Source organism: Hermetia illucens, chromosome 1 (assembly GCF_905115235.1).
Source record: "Hermetia illucens chromosome 1, iHerIll2.2.curated.20191125, whole genome shotgun sequence".
Classification (NCBI taxonomy): domain Eukaryota; kingdom Metazoa; phylum Arthropoda; class Insecta; order Diptera; family Stratiomyidae; genus Hermetia; species Hermetia illucens.
Genome location: NC_051849.1, coordinates 52,901,561 through 52,920,419, shown reverse-complemented (window position 1 = coordinate 52,920,419; position 18,859 = coordinate 52,901,561). Strand labels below are relative to the sequence as shown.

General features: G+C 39.9%; 1 protein-coding gene across 6 annotated transcripts in view; it reads right to left on the bottom strand.

Moving 5' to 3' along the window:
- The window catches only part of LOC119647924, a 126,207-nt gene extending 107,661 nt beyond the window's left edge, over nt 1-18,546 (bottom strand). For 3 of the 6 annotated variants that reach the window (XM_038049257.1, XM_038049311.1, XM_038049293.1), the window contains exon 1: nt 18,063-18,410. The gene's annotated coding sequence lies outside the window, so the exon portion shown is untranslated. The other 3 variants (XM_038049275.1, XM_038049265.1, XM_038049284.1) reach the window with 3 other exon arrangements.
- Between the last annotated feature and the right edge of the window lie 313 nt (nt 18,547-18,859).

Sequence of the window (18,859 nt, the reverse complement as noted above, 5' to 3'; positions counted from 1 at the left end):
TCATTTAATTCTAAGGTTGGCTGTATTGTGCCAGCCTATAGTGAAATTTCTAGAACCAGTAAAAGCTGCAACCAATTTTCATTAATAGTTTACGACTTTGAAATTCAATACGCAGTTTAAAATCATATTACACACGTCTATTTTCGTCCAAGTTGGATTCATATTCCAGATTTGCAACTAAAATGTGCACGTTATTAAAATATTACGATATTGTGTCGAAACCCAACATTCAGGTTTTCAAATATTTTCAAAATATCATAGGCACATCGTCATTGAATTCCATCCAGTTTCTCGTGCATGATTTATGCAATTCTTCATAATTAACACAATTCTAGGCGGATTAAATCCAAGGAAGGGAAAATTACGCAGAAAAGAAGTATTTTTAGTGTTCTGACAACATCACTTTCTTATGCAATAATAGTCTGTAGACATTTTGATAATTTATAGTAAAATGAAACAATTTTTCAATGGAAGAGCTGGAGATAGACCACTGAGAGTCAAAATGCTGTGGAAGCAAAGAGTTCAAGGACAATCATGACCTTCATCTTCGGCCTTTCATTGTCTTTTATAGTCAGCCAATACACAGAACCATAGAGGATGACAGGACGAACGATATTGCGGTGAATTTTCGATTTAAGGGGGTCATCCCATGTGTCGGGTTGGAGAAATCGACTTTTTTTTTTGCATGAATTTTACCTATATATAGTGGAGAATATGTGGGTCCTTTGCCGGGTCGTCCAGAAATTACAGCGTTAAACAGGTAAGGAGTTTGCAGCCGCGGCTAGAGTACTCGATGAGAAAGAGCATCGAATCTTTTTTTTACCTGTGCCTTATAAATTCGAACACAGGTATAAATATAAAAAGATGGAAAACTAATCAATTGTCTAAACTTATTTGCTGTTTGGAATAAAAAGGATAATCCAGTCTAGAGTGAGCACTGAAAGGCTTTCAAGCTATATTCAGTTATATTTTGTTGCAAGTATTGTGCTGTTTGTGTATTCAGTGATTTTTTTAAATGGATCGTACGAAGGGAGATCGCTTTAACGTTCAACGTCATGCTCGCACTAGAAAACGAGTATTTCATGGGAATCGATACTTATCAGAGAAGAAAAAGGACTTCGCATCAACATCAGCAAAGAAACGTTTAGCAAGCATGAACATGGATGTTCCAATTGCGGCAAGTTTTGTATATTATATATTGGATCACAAAGGCATTGGTGGAAAAGGGGCTGGAAAACTTACTGATGAGGTTATTAACGACCTCACTACATTTTTTGGGCTAGCTATTCGTCGACATGCAAATTCGATAGAAGGAATGAAGCAAGAAATTTGGGCAACTTTCTTCCATAAATGTTCTACAGCCGAAAATCCTCAGCATCAAAATTGTCCAGCAGGCGAGGACAGTTGATACAAATGGTGCAAAGCGGAAGCTAACGGAGAACTGGATAGTTTCCACCACCTTTGACTGAAGAAGTTCAAACAGTCATCAAACCAATATACGAAGATTTGTCACGAGATATTCTCTTGAACAGATGTTTAGGAGCAGAGACCCAGAATAACAATGACTCGTTAAATGCATTGATCGGGATTTTCGCTCCTAAACACCTTCATTCTGGGGCCAAGGTCGTAGATGTAGCCACTTTTCTGGCTGTAATTATTTTCAATGAAGGATTCAATGGCATTCTCAAAATCCTAGTGACAATGGGATGTCAAGTTGGTCACATATGTCAGGTTTATGCCGACCGCCGTAATGAAGCGTGAATTTGGCGGTCCGAATGAAGATCGACTGACCTCGCTAAAAGAGCCAGAATGGAAACCAGAGAGCAACAATCGGCCTTACAAGACTTTTTTGAAGAAGCGGAGGGTGCTGTCTATGGACCAAGTATAGCAGATTAATGATGAGTTAAAATTTTACTGTTGATAATCACATTTAAATTTTCAAATGCGTTTTTTGTCGAAACTGCATCTTGAAAATCGGCTGCCACCATAGCTCAAAATCTATTAAACCATATTCATTGAAATTTTCACGACTTCTTTAATACATATTTCTATGGTCCGCAAACTAGGATAATTGGAATCGGACGGATCGTTTTTTTTATTCATAAAAAAAGCCGCAAAAAAAACACCAAAATCCAAAAAATTAAGTTTGAAAGCCCACCAAAAATTTACCTTTTAATATTTTCTAATTATCCTAGTTTCCGGACCATGGAATATTGTCCACATTAAAATGCCATTTAGTTTTTTTCCTCAGATGAACACAGCGCCCTCCAACGCGGCAGCAGAAAAACACCTTTTTTTGGAGATGGGTGCATAAATGGACACGTATTCCGAAAACTAGGTACGGTATCAAGCTGATCACATATACTAGAGCTATCAATAAACACATGGTGAAAAAATCGCGTTTCTATCTTTATCCAGGACTCCAAAATAATTTTTCAAAAAAAGGCAAAAAACGCTCTTAAAGCTGGATGACCCCCTTAATACATTCGTTGACGCATCGATCACAAAAAAAACGCCAGTTGTAAAAAGTCACTTCATCCAAATTGCGCTGATACATGAAGCAACTTCATAACGCACTTCATCATTGGCTGATAACATTGATCCGGGATAGTTCAGTCTCTCAGCTCTTGGCAGATCACTGCCATTGACAATGATTTCGCCTGTTTCATTAGGGCCGGTCATAAAAAATCTGTTTTATTCAGATTCTGTCTCAGACAACCTTGAATAAGGCAATTTTCCACTTTTTGACAAGCTGCTCGAGATCATTTTTGCTATTAGACGCCAGGAAAACATCATCTGCATAAAGCAGTGTATAGGGCGCTGGAGTTAGATGCCCCGTGTGACAGTATCCGTAAGGAGAACAAAGAGTAGTGTATCTAACATTTTACATATTCGGTGTCCCAGAAACAGAAATTGATTTATATGGTGATTTGTGGCTATATATGCCTTTATCAGAATTTACAGGAAAACTTACACCACCGCAGAGAATGTCAAATGTAATCCTAGGATAACTAATTACTAGGATAGATGATTTTATTGAAATATCATATACAGCCAAACCTGCATTCCATAAAGGGAGAGAAAGAATTTGACAGAGCATTCAGCATGCAAGGCAAACTCTGTTCCGTAAGTCAATGTTTCATGTAAGTCCGGCGCGAGAGTCAAGTTTGTTGACATAGGGAGAGTACTTTGCGGCCTAGATACCATATGCTCGGATCACCATAATTTTTTTTAGATTTTCCGATTGGGGTTTTTTAGGAAGTCCTTGGGTAGAATGGGTCCTTGAAGTTCTTGCACCTTTCGGGCCCCCGAACTCCACCCTTTTGCAATGTTAAAACTAATAACTGATTCGAAAAGTTCTAAACGAGACCTTTCATCTTATACTCCTCATGACTATATTCGGTAAAAGAATATTTGGTACCCCCGCTTAAGTTTCACGCGCAGCAATGAAATTAACCGCATGCGTGAAGGTTTACAGTTCCCATCTTCCCACCAAATTGAAAATGGAAGAAAACAGAAACTATTAAACAGGAGACATATATGTACATGTAAAGCCACTTCCTCTAAAGTGTAGAATTGTTTTCAACAAATTCATTTCCCCATCTCCAGGACCTCGATTTCATGGGTTCGTTACATGTATCAGAGCATTTTCCAAGCAGGAACCATTTTTTGACACTTGTCAGTAGTGAAAAATCGTAAAAAAATGTCGTCTGTATTTCCCTGTCAAATATCTACCAAGTGCAAGTTTTTCCAGGTTTGATTAAAACATGGAGGCTACGCGGTTTTTAGTTTTGGCACATTTGATTTTGTTCGTCGGTCATTCAGTGATCATCTTCAGTTTTGTGGCTGAAAAACAACATTTGCGGCACGCATTGCTTTTTTTTATTCCATCAACAGGAAAAGACTGCTGAAAGTCGTCGTTTGTTGGTAGAAACCTATGCTGAACGCGCTTCTTGGTGATGACTTTAATGTGAAAGACAAGAAGCGCTCTAATAAATCATAAAAGTGGAAATGGGGATTGCATATTATGAACTCCTGAAACCCGTTGAAACAGCTGAAACACAACACCATCACCAACAAATTTAAACGACATAATGATCGAAAACCCACGCGAATGGGCCAGAAAACATGTGATTTTTTTTATATCCTTTTGCATTCACAGTACTTGCCATACTTGGTGCCATTTGCCTATCAGCTCTTCGGATTATCAGCGTAAGCGCTCGTAGAGCATCACTTCAGTAATTCAATAAAAAAGAGTTTGGAAAATGGTTCGGTGAATGGTTGACCACAAAAGAAAAGCAGTTTTTCTGGAATAGTATTCATAAATTACCCGATAGATAGGCGAAATCTTTAGAAGCCAGTGGCCAATATTTTAAATAAAGAAAATTGGCTTTCCTTCAAAATTACGTGTTTTTTCTTTACGTCTTTAAGTCGATGCTTTTTTAGTAAAAAAACGGTAAAAAGTTAGGCATTCCTCTATAATTTCTGGTTTAAAGTATATAAAATGGTCGAAATGTGAACAATTATTTGCTAAAATCATAATGGTTGGTTATATATATTAGGAAGACCCAAAATTCATGATGTTTTGTCAAATACGTCAGTAGCACTTGAACTTACTTTGAAATTTGCCTAATAGTAACCGTACGAATTCGCCCAAACCTAAGTGAATATCGCTACAATGATTATAATTATATCACCTCCTTTACGGCGCATAACCTGTCAATCCCATTCACGTCCCATTGCTGCCGGTTCCTTGCAATATACTTCAACTTGTTTCATGATTTTCTGAGAGATTAACAATCTTCTCCCACTGTCCTGTTCCATGTGTTCCTGGGGTGACTTAAGTCAGTCATGAATTGAAGAAAGTTTTGAGCTTGCGAATAACAATGGAGACCACCGATGTTAGTGTTAAGATTGTGGCACTCTCAGTAGAGTGACAACAAATCTCGTGCCGCCATCGGCAGAAACATGTTACCTAGATGCACAAATTGTGCGACGTGGTGACTACGGTGATCTAAACTCAGTATCCTGTTCCAAAATGATCCACACAATCTCAATGTGGTGGATACATGAGGGCCCGAAAGGGAAACTAGTCTGTTCTCAGCCGAACAAGCTCTGAGATGTTCTTTGATATTTCCTAGGACGACTTTAACCAATGTCTTCGCAACGGCAGGAAGCACGGGAATACTTCTGCAACTATCGTACTCAAGGCAGGTCCCTTTCTTCGGAATCTCAAAGAGAATACCTTTTTTCCACTGGCTAGGAAAAATCTCAAAATCGTAGAACTTACGCATGCATCTAGAGCTAAACTCCTAAACCTGGAGAACGACATCGATCTTACACCAATAGCATATTCATTTATTCTCTCTCAAACTCAGATACCATGGCGCGCAGCGTAGTCTCTTTGCAATGTATAGAATTCTACGGGGCGAGCTGCAATTCGAAGTAAACAGTGATGTAATTCAGCATAGGTGGCAATCCGGAAGGTGTCGGTTAGCCGTAATGAGATTGGAAATGATGGTAAATTACCCAAGCCAATCATTCATCAGTTTTGAGTGCCTGCTTCAAAAGCTCACAATCGAAGACGCACATCAAAAGCTCACAAGCGAAGGTGTACACTCAAAGTTCACTACCGAGGGCGCACACCAAACTGGTCTTGTTACCTCTTTCTAACACACATAGTCTTACGGAAGGGTGGATCGATTACCAGCGGCACTAAGCTGAGAGAAGCTTTTGTGCCTCTGCTGACCGATAAAGATTAGTCCCCACATCGCCTATTCCAAAGAAAATTGAAAGTATTCAAAGCCCAGATTTGTTTCTACCAAATCTGATGATAATGAATATATATAGGGGTTAGCCACCGCTTAGAACTGACCTTAAATTATTGCATCGTACATAGTAAAACCCCAAAGCTGGAGGTATAGAAACATAATAATAATAATTGTTGGCGCAACAATTCAGAAACATAGATTGCCTAAAACAGCCGAAAATGAGGACGAAAAGACTTCACGAGTGCTCTCCCTTAGCCCTGGGTTCAAAATATCGGTCTGTGTCTTGCGATCGGGTACCTATCGAGAGGATCCAACCTTGGGTTTGCTAACAATTGAATCCTGCATATTGACCACCCCCAAACGCAACCTTGAATCTTGTAATAAATAGATATATGAGATGACATGATGTGTGATCATTTTAAAATAAGTTTGTATTATAGATACATAAAATTTTGACCAAGTGGAAAATTTAAACTTGATTTAATGCCAAAAGCTAAGCAGATCAAATTAGTTAAACGTACAGACCGAGGATTAATGCTTGATGCCGCCTCGAAAGGAATTACCCGCTAACTTACAAAAACTATTTCGCTGGAAAAGTCTCACCATAGGGTCGAAAGTTTTTGATGCACAAGACTATGATCTTGCCAGTCTTCATGTATTCCCCGGAAACCTGGGTTCTTAGCAAAAAACAATTATGAATTCTTGGCCGCATTCGAGAGAAGAATTCTCCGAAGAATTGTTGGCCCCCTACATGAGGATGGACGATTCCGTTGCTTACATAGCGACGATATCTATGACCGCCAGGTTATGGATAAAGTCCAGCTCAATAGATTGCGGTGGGCGAGTCACTTAATCCGTATGGATGAGGATGATCCCGCCTATATGTCTATAAGGTCAATATCTGAGTAGAGAAAGAACCTCCCTGAGATGGAACGATGTCATAGGTCAGGACACCAGATAGCTTTTAGAGATATCGAATTGGTGGAGCTCGGCACAAAACCGGCATATCTGGAGTTCCTTATTAAGGCAGGCCTAGACCGGAGACTGGTTGCTACGCCGTTGATGATGATGAAAACATAGATGCCATGATTTTTTGGCTGGAATTAGGATTTGGAATTTTTCGGCGACAGCTTTAACCTCATTAAAAATCTCAACTCAACTCACAACAAGGTAACGGTTGACGGTGCGGATTTCGCACTTGGACGCAGATCGAATCAACCCTTTTCACAAGAGATGATTCTAGTTTAACAGTTTTCAACATGCCAGCATCGAGTTGATCTTATTTTGAAGTGGGAGGGTCAGACTATTTGCCAACTTGTCTCAAAACCATTCCCTATGACCCTGGGAACGATTCCGTACGCGAAGATAAATTGGAACAAATATCTTAAGCAAGTAGTTAGCAAAGATAATATGGTAGTTCCTAGCACAAAAAATTCGTAGGTAGAACATGAGTATTGAAAGTGAAAGTAGTGGTAAAGTCTGTGCTAACTTATGAAGCATTTTTATAGTGACCAAGGAACGCTTCAAAGACCTGCGCGTCTCTGTATCATACAGTATACCATAGAAATCTTGTGCCAGTTGGAATTAATAGTGGGGTATGACCTTAAAAGCCCCTGTTTGGCAGTGGCGTACTGGCTTTGGTTGAGATGTAATCCCGCGTCGACTGGACGTGTGAACAGGAGTTTGTGAAAGCTCAAAATGCACCAAGCATTGTACAGCGTTATGCAATCAAGTTTTGTGCCCGTCCTAGAAAATCTGAGGCATTAACGCTGGAAATAATTTGGTAAGCGTAAGGCAATGAAAGCTTATCACAAGCTAAAATTTTAAGGTGGCACAAAATGTTTAAATAAGGTCAGGAGAGCGTGGAGGATGAATTCCGGGCAAGTTGCCGGTCAACCTACAGAACTGAAGAGAAAGTACTACGTGTGGGAGATTTGTTGAAGAGGGACAGGCGTTTAGGTGTTCACATCATTTGCAAATACCATGGGAATCGATAAAATGTTTGTTCAGAAAATCATTGGTGAGGATCTTGGGATGAGAAAAATTTGGGCCGAACTCATCCCGATAGTTTTGATGGATAAACAGAAGCAAAGTCGTGAGGCCATTTCAGAAGATCTTTTAGGATGCATTGAAAAAGACCCTGCATTTCTAGGTAATGCTATTACCGGGAATGAAACTCTGAGTTTTTATTATGACCCTTAAACAAAAGCCGTCAAAAGAAGGCTGGCATTTTAAAGTCCAGAAACAAAGCAAGGTTGATTGTTTTCTTTGACAAGATAGGTGTTGTCCAGTCGGAATTTGTGCCCGAAGAACAGATAAGCAATGGGACCTTCAACGCGTAAGTGTTAAAAGCTTGAAGCGACGGGTCAACCAAGTGTGACCAGAAATTGCCGCAATTCAAAGTTCCACCATGACAATGTGCCACCTCACACCTGCTTCATTCTTGTTGATCAGCTGACAAGAAATGGCATTCGAACAATTCCCCAAACTTCCTACAGTCCGAGTTGCCTCGGAAGGCTTCTTCCTCTTCCCAATAGTGAAAGCTAATCTGAAAGTTGTCACTACCGAACTCTGAACGCTGTTAAGATGGTTTACACGCAAGCTCTGAAGGATGTTTCGGTTGCTGACTTCGAGGAAGCAGCGTGAAAACTTTGAAAACTTCTAAAGTTTTGTATCGATAACTTACAAAAATTTTGTTTTTCGGATTTATTTTCTTTACTTAAAATACACCCCCTGTAGGTCCCATGAAGAGCACACTCAGCCTACAATATGTTCCTGCAATTGCCATCCTAAGACTTCATAGTGAAGAGAAAGGTAAAGCTTGTAAAGTACAAGTTGCAGCTCAACAGCATTTGGGCGCCTGTACACAACATGGTCACTAACGTAATCAAGAACCCAATCCTGGATATGAGCAGTGATTTTCAATCAAATACTGTTTCAATTCGAATGTTGCGGCCAGGATATCCAGACAGAACTAGAATCATTGCAATGATAACCATCTGAAGAAGTATACACTATGACGCGCATCTGGATCCAACACAGAAGATGGAACTAGAGCTGGGATGCCAGGCACAACATATCACAACCCTTGGATCAACACATCTCAGTTTTCAGGTGGCGTAATGAAAAATCTACGGAGCAAAAATGAACGTGCTAAAATTTAACTTCTCTTGGACATTAAAAGTAATGACATCACTCTAAACCAGACTACATATCAGCTCGTATGGGAATGCTAGAAAAACCTCAAAACAACAGCTTCGAAAAACAAGATAACGTTTGCACTGATGGACCTAATAACCGAGCATTGTCCCTCAAGGGCATCTATATCTATACATAATGGGGATAGATAATGAAAACCCAATATAGACTTTGTAATAAAGAGGACGAAAAAAACCTCCCTGTGCTGGGTTCTCGCGATGATAGTAGCTGTGGAATAATAAGCCTTGAAGAAGGGCAAGGTGAGGGGCACATAATAGATTATCTCTTTAACTTGGTGACTAATACAGGACTAAGGATTTATTCTCTATTGAATAGGAACAATGAGTTTTTCTCGCAGCAACATAGTTAGATAGTCAAGACTGATTAGTTTGGACCATTTATGCGTTTAACGTAAACTGAAGTCTTTTGTTCGGTTTGCAAATATAAAACGTGTATCAACATTTAGAGTTTTCTACCCTTACTAACCTACATACATTCGAATGCTGATTCTTCACATCAGATAAACTTCCAAACTTAGATACACATTCATCCACTTATAACACTCGAAGCAAACAACGTTCAAAGTTTATACCTTGCGTCAAATTTTCTTGTTTATCCGTATTGACCCCGAAACCAGAGCAAAATGTTTTCGTTCTTTTAAATCACTTCAAATTATAAATATTCATGGCCACCGAGCTACAAAATCAAAACATTGTGAAAAATTGGTATCAGATGCAAATTTCTGCCAGATCGTTTAATGGAATTGTTTATCACAAAGTCATAATTTCTCTAATTATTGTTAACGACCAACTGCTGGCACTAAGTTGAATGTGGAGGTCCGATATGCACTGAATCGTAATAAATGAACTATCGCTGACCATCTTTCCGCAATTAATTTATATTAGATTTATGGATGCGCCTGATAAAAAATTGGCACCAGATATGCATACGCCAATGCGATTACTCGTTCTCAGTTAATTGAAGGAGGATAGAGCTAATTTACGCAGTCATAAATCATTAGTAGTTACATCCGGTAAATTAAGGGATTATCCGCAATAGTTTAATTCGGATAAGATAGCATTCCAGGCCAAAGTTGATTATCCGTCTGGCTTTTGGAAAAGAGGTATCGCGGCAGGTTTCGTCATATCAAAGTAATTCCCTCAGGGGTTGCAGTTGATCTTTCGGAGAATTGAAATAACTGTGTAAAACCGGAATAGCCTATCGTTTCCAGAATCAAATACGTAAGTGTAGTTCAGCTGGAGGAATATCTGTCGATGTCACCCTATTATTATCTTGGTTTCGTCATATATATTTCTATAACTTCAATTTTCGCATAATTCATTTCGAATATTCTAATATAATGAATCTATCTTTCTGCTGGAATACATACATGTTATGGGGTGTCGTGGCTGATGAGTTATGCCTTCCATAAGGGTCAACGGCAATCCGTTAATTATTACATAATTAAAATCAACAAAAATAAATTGTTTGTACAAGTCAAGGACCACAAAGTCTATGATTGCCCCACAACACATTTATTTACAACCATAAACAATCCGCCCGCTATTCCGCATTGAGAAATCAACTAATTAAAATCAAAATGTCGCTGGTAATCTGTTAAAGAATTTATTATTGTGTACAAAAATAATATTTCCTGTTTTCGTATTGTTTTATTTTGAAAAATAAAAAAAATTTCCATTTGTGATCCGGTTACAATTCTTGATTTCAATGAATACATTAAATCCAGATCTACCTGCACGTATGGATTAAAAAATCGGAAGCTGATGAATTGTGGCTGATTTCCATATTAACGGAGAATCAGGAGTATCTTTTCCTCCGTTAATTTAAAGCCAGATAAATTGGATTGAATTTATTTCGACGGTTAATTTATAGAAGCGGTTTCGTCAAACAGAAGAGAAGCTGCATACATAGATGAACTCACTGGGGAATATACGAGTACGGAGACTTGTGATAGCAAAGAAACTTGTGTGGAGGAAGATGAAATGAGGTTGAGTTCATAAAAGACCGCGAGCAAATTGGTTTTCGCGGTTTCTCAGTGGATGGATGATATTCATTTACTTGTTCGCAAGTAATAGATACAACGTGGTTACCTTTGTGTAGAGTAGATTATGAAATATATAATAGAGATGCTATATTCAGACTGGAACCTGATGTATTTGAAGGGAGGTGACAGTAGAACTTTGGGACTGGAAGTTCCTGATAGCTTCTTTATCAAGACTCAAAACTATCAGTTTACATGGACAAGTCATAAAGTGGAAAAATTTAAATTAAATGTTCATCAACAAATTCAAAGGTCCTGGCAGACTATTTATAGTTATGAAATTCGAATTTTCTGAAACCAGTGAAATATACAGCAGATAAGAAGTAAGGCATTAAAGATAAACGGTTGAATACTGACAAATCTACGGTCAAGAAATTTCCTTCCAACTGCCTTAAAATTCTCGTTACCCATATCCATACGGTGTCAAGAAAACACTCCTGATGCATCCTGATGACAACATTTCTAGTGATGATAAAATGAAGAGCCACACATCTTCAAAAACTACATTTATGATGCCCCTGATACCTAAAGATTATAGCAAAAGACTAGCTCGAGTTCGGGGTGATATCTAATATATAATTTTTAGATCTACTTGAATATACCGTAGATGAATCGGACCCTTAATAAGCTGCAATTTCAATTCAAAATTCAAAAAAATTCAAATGCAGGGGTCGTTCGCGATCCTTAGCGAGCCCTTGACGTTCACGAGTAGGCAATTCTGACCTCCTAGTTGGCATTATATGTGGGTCCTAGCTGGCATTATATGTGGGTCCTAGTTAGCAGCCATGAGAAACTTCCCCGAAGAAGAGCGAACCGCGAGTGACCGGCTCACGTCGACACATATTGAGAATCCAGAAGTCTGTCGACGTCGATCAAGGAATGTGATCTTTGTTTGCCAAGGTAGCAGTTGTGGCGTGAATCAACTGACAGTCTCCGCGCAGTCCTGGCCGAGTAGATTGCATTGAACCGGTATTAGTAGACCACGTGGCCCCGAGCGAACCTTGACCCATCCTTGAGTTCCGGCTAAGCATAGGTCAAGCTTCGGGAAATGGGGGTAGGAGCTATTTCGGTCTGCTTGCTTGCAAATGATGCACTGACATATTAAAATTAAAAAAAACTATAGGAAAAAGAAAGAATTTGCTGCGTTCGAGCGCAGTACGGAAATGCCTCGCTCTTGGCAGAGCCCAGCGAAGAACATATCAAGGGCTTAAACACTCTATGAGACGCCAGGCTACGTACGACCAAACAGCAAGGGAGCCCCGCAAAGTGGCTGCCAGTGCGGAGACAGCAACTTCAGTACTTTATAGTGCTTCTATTCCGGAAAGAAGGCAAGAGGAGATTATTGAATTTCAGCAAGTAGCTTTGTACAGGCGAGTAGGCGTTTTGTCGAGCTATTTTTGATATCAATCATAGCATATCAGGGAATACCCAACGGTTGTGATACTCATGCAGTCTACAACCCGCAGAAAAATATCAATATTGGATGGATACTGGTTTAAACCTTGCCCTTAAAAACCCAAAGTAGTTACCGCGACTGAGAAAAGAATCCTAACCCTGCTCCTATGGTGATAAACAAGATAAATGACAGCGGTTAAGTATTTTGAATTGGCACTGGACTGGAAGATAAATTTTTTCGAGCAGGCAATAACGAACAAGTCGACAGCAGAAATTTCGGCCTCAAGTCGACTTATGCTAAACCTTGGGCGTCCTACTTCTAGCGGGAGAACTTTTCTCATGAATGCAACGCAGTCCCTTCTGTTTTATAGTGTGGAGGTATGGAATCATGCCCTTAACGAGAAGGTATATATATTAATCGCCTTGCGCAAGTACAGAGATGAAAATTTTGGAGGTGCCCTTCGTACTATCTTGAATCCGACTGTATTTATGATCGGGGGAGCGATCCATGTCAAAGTGAACTCAAGGAAGGGGGGTGATCGTGAAGAATTGCGAAACACACTGAGTGGGTGATAAGGCTCCTGGGAAAATGGAAGCTTAGGTTCGTTGTGGATCAAAAGACATGATAAAACTAATTATTTCCTTGTCTTCAGTCTTACTACCACAAGATTGGTATAGCACAATTCCCTTAATTGTGTATCCTGCAATGGGGTTGTAGATGACCTCGATCAGTCCTTTTTTTGTGGGAAAATTGTCGTTAAAAACTCTATGTAGACACAGAATAATTCTCTCCGGACAGCATTCTCAGAGAGATGATAAGGAACCGTCGTAGATGAAGCCGTGTTGCGGATAACGTTCGGGGTTTTCTCGTGAAGAAGATTGAGCTCGATCGGCTAAGGAATCGGATGTCAAAGAATTCTTTAAACTGATAAATTTCTTTCCTGCTCTCCTCCGTAATACTAGAACTAGAGGACTAGCCCAAAATAATATGTCAAATGGTTCGAGCTGATTTTCTGGTGCTGGGAAGATGTGTAGTTGGTAGTCTGATGGCTTAGCGTTGCAAGTGTCGAACATTCAATGGGTAAACGCATTCATTTGGGTCTTTTGTGTGACTATTTTGATAAGACACATAATAAATAAATGATTTTGTGAATAAAGGTTTTTTCTTATTAACAACAAATCTTAGTTTCAGTATGTTTTCAAGGTCTATTTATTTTGTTCTTATTTTGTTCCCTGGCCTCACCGCCATTAGATGGGCTGAAAATAAAAACGCAAAAACGCCCATCAGCTTTCAGATTAGAATAGCCAATCGCATGAAGTGTGTGAAATTCATAACATTAGTTGTGATACCTATGTAATATGGCTATCGACGTCCCATTACAAATAGGTCCCACTCCACATCGAATTCAAAGAGCTCTACATCGTAATTTGGAATAGTAATTGCAGCCAGCACCAAGATCACACAAGGAACCAACAACAGGGAATCGGCCTGAAAGGGACTTTCGAAAAATTCACTTCTAGAAGACCAACCAGCGGGGTGCCAATTTAGCCCCATGTCTTTTCCATACATACGAAAGGGCGATGTAAGTTTTTTTTTCACCGAATGTAGTCATGTGGGGTATCAGATGAAAGGTCTCGGTTAGTACTTTCCGAACTCGGTCTTAATTTTGAGAGTTTGGTCATTTCTTTCATTGACGCATTCTCAGTAACTACCCAAACAAAAAATCTGAAAAAAATCAGGAGGCATCCGAACCTTTTTCAACTAAAAACTCAACAGTTAGTGAAGACTATACTCACAGCGACCACCAGGCAATCTGTAAATCAAGGGCTTTTGAGAGAGACACGTTCTCCACGGCGCTCAAATCCAATGTATTCCTGAATGATACGCTAAAGAAAAAGTCACCTATATCATTCAATGGGTGACGGAAGCATGCGATACTACTATGCCCAGAAGGGAATTGCTCCCCAGTAGGCAACCCAACTACTGGTGGAACAACGAAATCGCAAGTTTGCGAGCGGCATATTTCCGGACAAGGAGGCTCTACCAGAGGCTCAGGAAGAAGCCTGGTGACAACCGTCGAGAGGAGGTGCACAGGTGATTGCATAACCGCCTAAAGGAAGCCATTCGGAGGACTAAAAAGACCTGCTTCAAACAGCTGTGTTACCATGACGATATAAACCCTTGGAGCGAGACCAACAGGGTGGTAATAAAAAAGCTGCGGAGATCACCCCAAGTGACCTGTCTGCGCCTCCTCAAACAGACAGTTACTACTCTGTTCAGTGGAAAAAGCAAAAATTGGTGTTGCTTCCCAAACCTAACAAGCAACCTAGAAAATTAGTATCATATCGTCCTATCTTCCTGCTGGACACAATGAGGAAGATAATGGAAAAAGTCATCTACAACAGACCCCTACCCATCGTCGAAAACAGCAATGACTTGTCGGAGCACTAAGTTGATTTCCGGCGTGCCCACTCGACGATGGATGCAACAAGCATGGTATTGAACCTGACAAAAGACGCACTGATTTCTAGCAGCTGTTGTGCCGTGTTGGCGCTGGATCTCAAAAATAAATTCAACTCGGTCATCTGGAACAGAGTTTTGTTTGAAATATCATGTATAGTTGGGTGCTTGCTCTTCCCGTCCCAGAGGGGACTACGACTGTCGGCTTTGCAGATGACCTAGCTGTGGTTGTGACAACAAAACACCCTGAAGATGTGGAGGTCTACGTAACGGAAAAGTCCTGGTTACAAAGAGCCAAGCTGACCTTAGCGGACGCGAAAGCGGAAGCGGTCTTAATAATGAACCACAGAAAAAAAAACCGTAAAAGTGGAAGTTGGGGACATATCAAATATCTGGAGTGACAACTGAAACCGAAAAAGTATGCATACCAAAAGACAGCCAGTGTCACCGTGATACTCGCAAAAATATGGCCCAATATTGATGGGCCAAAACACTGTCCTGCTTTACCCATCATTTGTGTGGGCAAAGACGCTTGCAAGCTCTCCGAGACGGAAGCAAGTGAACTCGGTTACCTGACTGATGGCTCTGAGGGTTTGCAATACTTTTAGAACACATCAAATGAGGCAGCATTGGTGGTAGTGATCCCTGTCGATATTCCGGCAAAAGAAATGAGTGTACTGTACTCTATACAATGCGTATAAAGAGGCACACAGAACGTAGGAATGTGGCAAGGTCAGAGTCGTAAACCTAACCCGCGAAATAATACCTAAATGGTGGTCTCGCAGGGTTGCGGCAGGAGAGCCCAGACATGGTTTTTATTGGGTGCGAATCCCACATGCGCCCGCTGTAGTTCCGCATTTCTGCGGAGGGCGACAGCACCTTGAGATTCTAACTGAAAACCAAGCGGCTTTGATAAGTTCATGTCCAACCCGAGAAACTCCATGGTATGCGAATGTTTTCTTAAATCATACAAGCTTGGATAAGGAAGCGCAATAGTTCTTCACGAAGCAGCACAATTTACCTTGATCCTATTATTATTAAGCTCTGCCAATCTAGTAATTTCTTGATATCTGGCTGACTTTAACAGGGCATCCTCAAGATTGGATCTTTCTCCCCAAGCTCTCAAATATCTAGTACGACCTCCTCTTTATTCTTGTTATATTATATCGCATGTAATTCTTAACTTCAGACCTTATTTTGAGATTCATAAGGACAGTATCTTCGGTAAAGGCGTTTGTAAAAGCCTAGCTGGAGTACAATAAGCTTCAAATATTCATTTTTTTTTTTCAAAGATAATAGAATATTCGAATTTAGCCTACTACGACTCGTTCCACTAAACAAAGATATTTTCGTATACATTCTTCAAGCTCAATCACAAAATTTGGCATTTGTTCAAATTTGAGAATTAAAATGCATTAATCGATTCAAAGGCTGACGACACGCAGTCAACAAACGCTGTTCAAACTGCTCGACTGATCTCAATTTACCATAAATTCAATGCTAACGATAATCACACGGAACAGAATTTCAAATTGGCAATGTTCAATAAAAACCAAACAAAATCAAATTGAATCAATAATAAAGAGTAATGAACCAACTAGTATTATCGCCATGTATAGCACGCTGCACATTTCTGCGCCCATTGTGTCAATTTCATTAAAAATTTAATGAAATTCAAAATGGCGACCACAAATCTACTCTCTACCCAGTATCCAAACGAAGCCAGATAAGTTAGTGCAGCCAGTTAAGCCTCTGCCTGTCTATCGGCATTACCTTATGTTCGTTATCTTCTGCTTCGTGCATGGAAAATAACAGGCTTCGAGACCATACAGGAGAAAAGATGCAAATTAAATTAAATAGAAAATATCATGTGGTTTGCGCATTGGCTTTTAGGGAAATACCGATCAGACGAGGTTGGCCTTTAACGGCGGCTTAGTGGCCGATCGCTCTGGCGTCAAGAGCAAACAATAAAGGTATGCGCATACTAAGTAAGTGTCAGGAATCTAGAAGAAGCAGAAGGAGAGGCGGAGGAAGTATTTATCAAGCCGTCGTGCAAATACTAAGCGGGCTTATCTGGCGGCTAATGAAAAATCAATGATCCTCATTCAAAGTAGATAGGTACCGCGGCTTCCTGGCACCTGAGCGAGTAATCACACTTAAAGCCAGCTCAATTTTTTCTAGTGTTCCACTATCTGACCCAAAGGAGTGCTACAGAAAAAGATGGCAATAGCAATTTACCGCGATAGTCACGACTAAAGTGAAATAAACAAAGTGGCGTAGAAAAGTGAGGTCATACCTGGCTGAGGTGAGCTCACTTTTCGATCGCCCATAAAGCGATAGTGCTGAACTTCGATTTTTTTCCTTCCTAAGTTACTAACGGTACAGAATGGAAAGCTTTACTCAACTACAAGAACAGTAACAACAAGAGACTGGTCTTTTGTTCTGCAAGCATTGCAATAGCGCCTTGCTTGCAGCACCTGGATTGGGTCCAATCTTTTCTAGCTATCTGAGCAGTGGTGTTTGCTCGTACAGCAGACGAGTTAGCTGAGTGCTACAACACAACCAAATGTTCTTCCAGCTAGCACGTACGTAGACACATACCCAGTCAAATTTCTAGTAGGAAAGTTGATACCTTGTCGGTTCAACAAAGACCCCATTTAATATATAACGTCCCTTTACTCACTTAATATCCTTTCAAGGATCTCAGAAACTAACGTTGTTTATTTATATTGTATATCCTGGCTGAAAGCATTTCACCCTAGTTGATACGATTATAGAAAACTCCACAGCACATACGATGGAAACCCACCTAGACTGCATCTTTAAAATTCTTTCATCGCAGAAAACTATCCGCACTGAATTCCAACCCACCGACGAAAATCTCACAGCTATCACATTTCCCACTGGTCTCCGGCAACCACTACACGCACAAATTTACCTGTGCGACTATACAAAGGTGAATTGGTTGGCTATAAAGAAAACTCGTTTTTCAGTTCCGAATATAACTCTTTATGTCAATAATGATTTCCGTACAACACCCACAAGATACACTCGAGATTAAAGATTGAACAACCATATGACTCGCAACGAGTGTTTATCCAAGGCGAGTACCTTACAAATCACGTAATTACGAAAGAAATCAGACTCTACAGCTTCAAATTTAATACTTACATACCTAAATGCAGTAGTCACGTTTTCTTAATCCGCTTTCGTATGTTGCGTAGATATTCCGCGATAAATCCACTCAGATTGCACTTCTTTTGATTTCTTTTTAAATTTCGTATAACTCCAACACTCTCAACTATATACGAACATATGCAGACTATAGGGTTCAAAAATGCACTTAACTATGGAACAAGAATGTTTCACCTGGAAAAGATACAAATTCACACTTGTTAGTTAAAATACTTGAAAGTATCGCGTAATCAGTTTTCGGTAATTGTGATATTTCTCCCGAAGTGAGCTCGTTTCGCCAAAGGAACGATTTGTTATCAGCGCATTACGCGATACCGCCGAGTACTCTACACACCTGTTGACTCGCTAAAGTCAAAGTTAATAATTGAGGACCAAAACGAGACCTACCTTTGCTATACTGAAGATAGTCAGCGAGCTAGCCAGATCGGGCCGTTCCGAAGATTCCAGTTTCAGTGTTAATCTGACTCCGTGTGCGTAGATACATCAACACATTGTGGAATTGATCATGTATGATTCGGTTAGACGAAAAGAAACCTAAAGTCGAATAGTTTTCTTCGCAATAGATAGATTCCAACAAATCAGAAAACTGGTAGAAATAGATAGAAATATATAATATCTTCTATAGTACTAGTTAGAGTCTTCTCAGTTGCACCATGGAGAAATATTTGGAATGAAAACGAAATAGTTTTCCATATATTTTTCTTCCGAGTTATCGCAATCTGGATGCCGGATTCTACCTAATACTAGCACTAAGTGCCAAGCATTTTGGCTCGGACA